General features: G+C 50.0%; 1 pseudogene; it reads left to right on the forward strand.

The window, feature by feature from the left end:
• Window positions 1-803: 803 nt before the first annotated feature.
• LOC123759729 (tRNA (guanine-N(7)-)-methyltransferase-like) lies at window positions 804-9,070 on the forward strand (annotated as a pseudogene).
• The last annotated feature ends 215 nt before the right edge of the window (window positions 9,071-9,285 follow it).

The following is a 9,285-nucleotide window of genomic DNA, read 5'->3' on the forward strand; positions in this document are numbered from 1 at the left end:
TGTTCTCCATGCACGATGTTTGCCGCCATAACTTGGACATTTGGCTGCTGTGGTCTGGGTTGCCTTGTGCTTTGCTATAATGTCTTTGGTTGGATGCCTCAGGCTGTACACTCCGCATCTCTCCTCCTCGGTGCAGCGTGTTTGATGGAGGCCGTATTCTGACATCTGAAGCCGCAAAGGGGTTCCGAGACGTATGGTCTCTGCATATTCTCCAACTTCCATGACTTAATGTTTCTGGCACATATCCCATGACGGTCACAAGAACCTGACGTGTAGCTGCTTTTGTATATTTTTGTGAGCCATCATTCTGCATTCAAGATTTGCTTGTGTTTTAGTATTGGATCTAGTGTTACGTCGACTGGGTATCCCAACAGCACGACTCGTGCGCGTCTTTCTGATGGGTCCAGCTTGAGCAAGCACACAGATTTTCCTTACAGGAATATTACCATTTCTAGATAAATTGCAGTCTTTTGGTCTGGTCGTGTCATTATAATTTATCCTTTTAGGTTGACTGAGATAGGAATTTTGAGCTCTGGTTGCCTCTTCCATTGCCGTTACTACTCCATATGTTATAGGAAAGTTGGCTGTGCATTATCTTGAATTTGGGAAAATGTGCCGAGTCTGACAGTGGATGGTGTATGACTGGTGTTATCCTCTGTAGGTTCATTATATCTTGTGTCTTTCTGGTAGAAATACTTTGTGTAGCCTTGATAGCAGTTTCCTTCTCTACTTGCTGTTCCTCGGTGCACTGTCCCTCGTTGCCAGGAAAAGGCTTCCATTTCCCCTTTCTCCTGAACTTCTCCATGTCGTTTCCTCATAGTGAGGACAGATTCACTGCCCTCCCTAATCTCAAAGTAAGTAATTATCAAAAGAAGGCACCAAACCGGGAAGGCTATGTAGCACCATCAAATGCGCACAATAATCAGAGGGCGCTAAATATCACCAAGGATGCCAATACGAGAACAAAAACGGACAAGGCGAACGATATCGAAAGTATCTGAGTCGCTAAGAATTCTATTGAGGGACAGGTGACCGCGAGGGGCGGTTGGAAAGCACGACACACGCTCGTCCTGGAAGTCAGGACATTCAAGAAGGACATGCACGACCGTAATAGGGACAATGCAACTAGGACAATAAGGAGCAGGGCGGCGCTCCAAGTGACCATGGGTTAAGCGAGTATGGCCAATACGCAACCTCGCCAGAGCTGTTTCCTATCGCCGGTTATGGTGGTAGGAGGACGGCCACTAGGAAACAACATTTAAGAGTATGTAGTTTGTTACCAGTAACAGACAACCAAGAAGCCTGCCAACGGGTAAGGACGGAGGAATGGATAACCGGGTAAAAGTCGGAATACAGAATACCTTTACGAGAGATGGGACAAGAGCAGATAGCTTCCTTGGCGGCAGCATCTGCACGCTCATTTAAAGACACCAATATGGCTGGGAACCCAAAAAACTCAACCGACTTAAATTTACTGTGAACAAGAAACAGCCAATACTGGATCTCAACAACTACTGGATGAACTGGATTAAAGGACCCGAGAGCCATGAGGGCACTGAGAGTCAACAACTACAAAGGAAGACAACGAGAAAGCAGGAGACAAAGAGCATAGAGAATAGAATAAAGCTCCGCTGTAAAGATGCCAGTCTCCGGAGGTAAGTGACACATGTAAGTGCCATCAGGAAAAACAATAGAGTAGCCAACACCGTCCGCAGACTTAGACCCATCGGTGAAGATAGAAAAGGAGCGGGAGTGAGAAGAAAAGTGCTCAAGGAAAAGGCGTTTTAGAACCGTAGGAGGGGTAAAAGCTTTAGTGATACGGGTCAAGGATGTACAAAACCGCGGAAGAGGGACTCTCCACGGGGGCAAAGAAGGAACACCAGGAGAAACATTAGTAATACGAACGGAAAGAGTCCTGTAGGCGAGATAACCGAACAGAAAGAGGGAGGTGGTGAAGAGGAACAGGAACCGCAGGAGTGGTAAAATTTAAAGCACGACAGAGGCGAGAGGAAGGATGTTGCAAGGACCGCGCAAGATAGCGAAGACAGTAGCGATCCCGGCGGTCTTGGAGAGACAGGAAGCCAGTGTTAACATATAAGCTAAGGACGGGAGTCGAATGAAAGGCAACAGAACTGAGGCGCAACCCAGTATGGTGCAAAGCATCAAGACGGCGAAGAGTAGAAGGAGAAGCAGACGAGTAAGCAGGGCAACCATAATCGAGCTTAGACAGGACGAGAGAGGAATGTAAAGCAAGAGGAGTGCGCCTATCTGCCCCCCAGGAAGTATGGGACAAGACCCGAAGGAGGGTAAGGGTCTTAGAGCACTCAACGCGGAGGTAAGAGACATGGTGAGACCAAGACAAACGAGTGTCAAGGAATAACCCCAAAAGCTTCGCGGAATCTTTGTACTCAAGGGAATGACCATAAAGTGACAAAGAGGGACGAAGAACGACCCGTTTCCGCGTAAAAGTCATAGCATAAGTCTTAGAAGTAGAGAACTTGAAGCCATGATCGGTGGCCCAAGACGACACGGCATCAATTGCAAGTTAAAGCCGGCGCTGAAGGAGAGGCGAATCAACACCCCTGACAGCAAAGGGTAAGATCATCGTCATAGAGTGGAGAAGACACCTGAAGGAAGAGAGGAAAGAAGACTATTGAGGGCAACCAGAAAAAGAAGTGCTCAGAACACTACCCTGGGGCACACCTTCGTATTGCTGAAAAGAGGCAGAGAGAGCGGTACCATGGCGCACCCGAAAGGAGCGACGAGAGAGGAAACTGCGGAGAACGAGAGGGAGATGACCACGAAGGCCAAAAGAATGAAGCTGAGATAGAATATGATACCACCAAGTGGTGTCGAAAGCCTTTTCCAGGTCAAAAAGGACGGCAACAACGGAGATCTTCGCAGCAAAAGCAATACGAATATAGACCTCCAAGTTCACCAAGACATCTGTCGTGCTGCGGCACTTGCAGAAACCAAATTGAGAAGGGGAGAGGAGGTGATGGTGTTCCAGGAACCACATCAGACGAACGTTAACAATACGTTCAAAGAGTTTGCAGACACAACTTGAGGGAAATAAGGCGAAAGTCCTTAGGGAAAGTACCCAGGGACCCTGGTTTGCGAACAGGGAGGACAACGGCATCGAGCCAGTCCTCAGGGACTGACGACGACTCCCAGATCCGACTATACAGACTCAGTAAATACTGAGACGTGGACGGAGGGAGATGGCGAAGCATCTTATAATGAATACCATCGGAGCCCGCCGCCGTAGAACCGCAGAGGGCCAGGGCAGAACGAAGTTCAGAGTGAGAAGGGATCATTATAGGGAAGCTGAAGACTAGTGCAGAAATCTAAAGGACGAGACTCAAGGACAGGTTTACGAAGAAGGAAAGATTGGGGAAGATTAAGACCAGAGCTAACAGAAGAAAAGAGGGAACCCAGTACGGAAGCGACCTGCAACGGGTCCGCCACAAGAGTATCATGGAGGTGAAGGACCAGTGAAACATCAAGAACGAACTTACCCGCTATCTTGCGGATACGCTTCCAGATCTGGGGCAGAGGAGTTTCGGACGTAATTGTTGAGACATAAGATGCCCAACATTCACGTTTAGCCGTACGGATGGCCCTACGGGCCACCGCACTCGCTTTCCGAAAAAAAAGAAAAGAAAAGAATCGGTCGTCTGCCTACGGCGGTGCTTCTTCTAGGCTGCACGCTTACAGCGGACAGGCCGAGCACAGTCCGCATTCCACCAGGGCACGCACTTCCGTGGACCCCGTGAGGAAGAGCGAGGAATAAGGCGGAGGGTAGCGTTGAAGAGTGTCATGAAAAAGGAAAAGAGCGCGAGAGAGAGGCAGACGGGAGAGGTCAGCGAGAGCAGCACTGAGGGTAAATAGGGTCCAGTCCGCCTTAGCAAACTGCCACCTAGGGAAAGAGGGAAGGGCGAAAAGAGAAAAAGGAAACAAGGATGGGGAAATGATCACTTCCTTGTAGGTCATCAAGAACCTTCCACGTGAAATCTAAGTAAAGAGAAGAAGAGCAGAGAGAAAGATCAAGACAAGAAAGGGTGCGAGTCCGAGAGTCCAAATGAGTGGGCTCACCAGAATTCAGAAGAGACAGGGAAGAAGAGAGGAGAAACGGCTCAAGAAAGCGACCCCGGGTATTCGTCAAAACGTCACCCCAAAGAGAATGACGACAATTGAAGTCACCCAGCAGAAGCACAGGCTCCGGCAAGGAGTCTAGGTGTTGGTTCAAATCAGGAAGAGAAAGCGGGACACTCGGGGGGGGATAAATGGAACAAACTGTGTACCATTTCACCACAACGACACGAGCAGCAGAACAATGGAGAGGTGAAGGAAAAAGTAAAGGAACAAAGGGAACATCAGCACGAATCAAGAGAGCAGAAGAATTAGAAGCCTCAGCAACGGCTGGGGGGGGGGGGGAGAGAAAGGAATAGCCACGAAAACGACCAGGACGAGCACCATGCATCAGCTCCTGGCGACAGACACAAAGGGGCGAAAACCGCGAAATCAGAAGTTGGAGTTCGAGGAAATTGGCGTAATAACCTCGAACGTTCCATTGAAGAATAGACATCGACGAGAAGAGAAAGGACAAAGAAGAAACAAAGGCGAAAGAGCAACAGAGCACATTAAAGAATATCAGGGTCAGCAAAGTCAGGGTTAGGGGGCATGGGTAAACTGAGCAAAGACGGAGGGAAGGAGGCGGGAGAACAGACCAGAGGTGGGCGGGCGGGGTCCGGAGGAGGAAGAGGAGAAGACAACGGGCGGAGCAGTCAAGGACAGCAGCAGGAAGAGTGGGGGTACAAAGAGGGGAGCGCACCTCATCAAGGGCAGGAACCGAGAGGGAAGCGGGGGCTAAAGAAACCTCCATAGCAGGAACAGGGGGCGCAACCACCGAAATGGGAGAAGGAGCGAGAGAGGCAGAAGTAGGGACCGAGGAAGAAAGCGAAACCTTCTTACCTGCTGGGGAGGAGGAAGGAGAGGAGCCAGGCTTACGCTTCTGACTTAAAGAGACAGGTGTCCCAACAACCACGTACTGGGCAACGGATTCTAGCGTCTCAACAGGAGAAGCTGAACGAGAGCACACATGACGGCCGTTTGGGGAGCGATGGACATCAACCCGCACCGACAGGCGGCGGGGAGAGTCAAGAGACGGAGGGGAAGGATGGGAAGGAGGAACGGAGGGAGACGAGGAAGAAGACACAGGAGACAAGACAGACCGGGTAGAAAGAAGGGGAACCCCAGACAGAGGACCAGGAGGTGGATCCTTCGGGAGAGAACCCAAAGGAACAGAGGAGGGGGCAGTGGGCATATCAGGGTCCAAGGCCCGGAAACGGTTGTGAGTCTGAGGAAGGTGGGAAGGACGAGGAGAGGAAGAGTGCAACACGCGAGCATAAGAGATATTAGCATAAGGCGGGAGCCGGCGAACCTGGCGTCTCGCATCAGGAAAAGATAAACGCTCCCAGTGCTTCAAGTTTAGGACGGCTGCCTCAAGCTTGTAATGGACACACGCACGGGAGAAGGTAAGATGGGCCTCACCGCAGTTGAAGCAACGAGCCCGGGGAGAAGTGCACTCCGACTTAGAGTGACCTTCTCCACCACACAAAGGACAGAGAGAGACAGTCCCGGAGCAGTGGAGGGCACCATGCCCAAACCTCCAGCACTTGTTACAGAGCCGAGGAGAAGGAATGTACTCCTGGACAGAGCACCTGGCACCAGCAATCATGACAAAAGGATGGAAGAGTCCTACCATCAAAGGCAATCTTCACAACCCGTAGGGGTTGACGGGGACTACCACGAGGGGGACGAGTAAACTTGTCCACCTGGAGAATAGAATGGCCCTGGGCAGCAAGGATATGTCGAATATCGTCGTGGCAGTCGCGCAGGTCCCGAACACCGGTCGCAACATGGGGCGGGAGCAGAATAGTGCCAACACTTCCATTCAACTGAGCGTTCTTCGAGACCCGAACAGGGGTCTCGCCAAGGCAGTATAAGACAGCCAAGCGGGAAGCAGCATCCTGAGGAGCAGCAACGACACGTGTACCGAGACGAGTGGGGTTGAAAGTAATGGAGGCATCCACGGAATCAACGAGATGTCGATGGAGGGAGAAATCGTCATGAGGCGCAGAAGCAAGAGGGAGATCAAAATATTTGGCCCACGAAGCGGGACCAAACAAGGCTTGATAGGTAGCAGAACGGGAAGGAATTGAGCGAGGGCGGCCGTGACGAGGATGGTGGTGAGAACCCCCAGAGAGAGGGGTTAAAAAGCGCAGTAGTTACAACTAGAGATGGAGCCGCGCCAGGGGACGAGGTAGTCACCACTGGGGGCTTGGGGCTCGACCCAACCACAGAGGAGGGAGGGAGCCAAGGGAAGGAGTCAGAGAGGCCAAAGGAAGAGCAAGGTCGAGGCCCAATGCAGCGGAGGCTACAGCGCCCGGTCTTCCAACACAGACCGACTCGGGGGCTTGGTCGCCCACCCCACGAGCCTGAGAAGGTAAAGCAGAAACAGTTGAAACAGGGGTTATCATCACTACGAAAAGGAATATTCATTCACGAATGTGCCCCCACACCCACCATGGAGCCACAATTAGAGGCAGGACACCCAACAAGAAGCTATCGCCGATCATGCCGGGGCCTCCTAGGGGTGCGTCGATCGTGAGTATACGCCCCACAAACGCCACCTTAAGAACCGACAGTCCGTCGAGATCGGGTTCAGTGACGAAACGGGGATTGACAATAATAGGTTCCCCTCGCTCTCGACGTCTGGTACTACAGTTCTACGGGTGCAATAGTATGCCTCCTCAAGCACCCGGGCGTCGAAATAGAAGAAGTCCAAGGGAAGAACCAGAACAAGCAAAAGGTCGGCAGGAAACGACAAGCAGATAGAAGAGGGGGGAGAAAAACTAAACAGAAGGAAAAGGTGCTCAGCATAATTGGAGAGGACGGCAGCAGGAGCACAAGGCTAAAAAAGGACAGAGGACTGTCCCAAGGAGCATCACACTCCAGCAGCCGCCCACTAAGTCCCCCTCATGGCAAAAACGAGCTGAGCGGGGAGGGGGGCCTAATCTCAAAGTCACTCGTAGGTCTGGAGAAATTCATTTCACTCCAACGGAGGTCTAAAGTGATTTTAACATTGTAATCAGGGATACCTAACACCTAATTGAGCTGTTTGGTCTACCTTTCAGAGGCAAGCTCAGTGCACCTTGTAAAATGCCCCTTTGTGGCACTACCTACAGGGTATTGCCTCGCCCTTCAGGGTATGACTAAGTGACCTGGTCAGTGGTAATGCCCTCACACAAAATAATAGGTCATGGGAGCTGAGCTACCAGACCACTGTGGTAACTGTGGGTCTCCTGCATAATGTGCAAACAGCAAATAGTCAACAACTATTTATAAAAGAATTGCAGACGAAATCTTCAACGTTCCTTCCAAACAAGATATGACCAGAGTTTGGGTACTAATTGGTTGTTCCTCACAAAACAGCAAGGATTTGATCTCATAACTGCTCAAAGTCTGAAGTTTTCCATAGAACAAACCCGTGTGTGTCCTCTGCTGTACCAGTGGCGAGTCTCACGGCTTGTGATAGGCTCATCCTAGTAATGTAGGTCATTATGAGCTTTAGCCACAGCCTATAGTTCTTAGTTACCTCTACCTCTCGCCTGATGCTTCACTACTCGTAATTTGTATTATAGCTTCACTCAATTCGTAATGGATAGACCAAGTTATGGTATACTTTTATTAGCGTCTTGGCCTTGACACATACCAAACATCCATGATCCCTCCCAATTATTAAAGATTCTAGAACATCACACACTCCCGGAGGCACGCACTCCCGGAGACCCGACACACACATGCAGTCAACATGTTGCATCAACAGCTGTGCAAGTTCACTTCCTCGTATCACTGGAGATTGCAGCGAACCAAAAATGTTTCGTCTGAGAACATTTAATACAAGATCATCAAGTCCAACAGATGCTATGTAGTGATTGTCTACAAGAAGACCTCATCCAGCAGACGGCCCCGTCGTCATAACCTCGGAGAGCTCAAGAGGTTCTTGCTCATGCTAACACCGCCAGGTGATGAACATTCCTTGACATGAGCGCTATGTGATGAGCATTCCTTCACATGAGCGCTATGTGATGAGCATTCCTTCACATGAGCGCTATGTGATGAGCAACTGCAGCCATCGTCTTGGGTTTGAGTGGTGAGCCGGACTACGGTGCTCGGTGCTCACATGGCCACGTGTGCTCTTCGCCCCACAACCAACAACACTGCTCAAATAATGGAGAGAAAAAGGCCTCCAGAGACAACCTACTCTCCCTTGCCAAGCTCTCCATTAATTCACTAAAAATACCTAAATGACCACAATAGAAAAATTATCGACTGTGTGCTCACTTCAACCCAATTACCGGACTGGAATTGGAATTACAATGGACCGGAGTCCATACTTTCCCCAAGTACTTGTCTGGAGACAGTACCAAGAAGGTGGAATTTGCTAACATTGTGTGTGGCTATGGAGGAGTGTTGGTTGTCCTTTCTCAGATTTTTCCTGACACGCTTATGTTAAGCATGGAAATACGGGTGAAGGTGCCAGACTTTGTTGTTGACCGCATTCATGGCTCGAGAGATAAGAAGGATGTGCCTGGCGGATATCAAAATGTAGCTTGTATTCGTATTAATGCAATGAAGTACCATCCAAATTTCTTTGAGAAAGGACATTTAAGCAAAATGTTCCTGTTTCGTCATCCACACTTCAAAAGAGCCAAGCACAAATGGAGAATTATCAATGCATCACTCCTGGCAGAATATGGTTACGTTCTGCGTGAACGGGGGCCTTGTGTACACTGAGACGGATGTGAAGGACCTTCATGAGTGGATGGTTCATCATTTTACAGAACATCCTTTATTTATTCGTGTGGATGAGAATAATTCGGCTAATGATCCAGTGGCACAGTGCCTATTTGAGAGCACCGAGGAGGGTCAGAAGGTATCCCGCAATAGTGGAGACAAGTTCCTGGCTGCTTTGTCGCAGCATGTCAGATCCAGGACAACTTAGCATTTTGGAAGTGTGTGTACAGTAACAAACTGTATCAGACGACAGACGAGTGGGTGCCTGACAGCTGAGTGGACAGCGCTTCGGATTCGTAGTCCTGAGGTTCCGGGTTCGATCCCCGGGGGCGGCGGAGACACATAGGCAAAAAGTTTTTCATTCTGATGTCCCCTGTTACCTAGCAGTAAATAGGTACCTGGGAGATAGACAGCTGCTATGGG

This window comes from Procambarus clarkii, chromosome 69, assembly GCF_040958095.1.
Source record: "Procambarus clarkii isolate CNS0578487 chromosome 69, FALCON_Pclarkii_2.0, whole genome shotgun sequence".
In the NCBI taxonomy this organism is placed as follows: domain Eukaryota; kingdom Metazoa; phylum Arthropoda; class Malacostraca; order Decapoda; family Cambaridae; genus Procambarus; species Procambarus clarkii.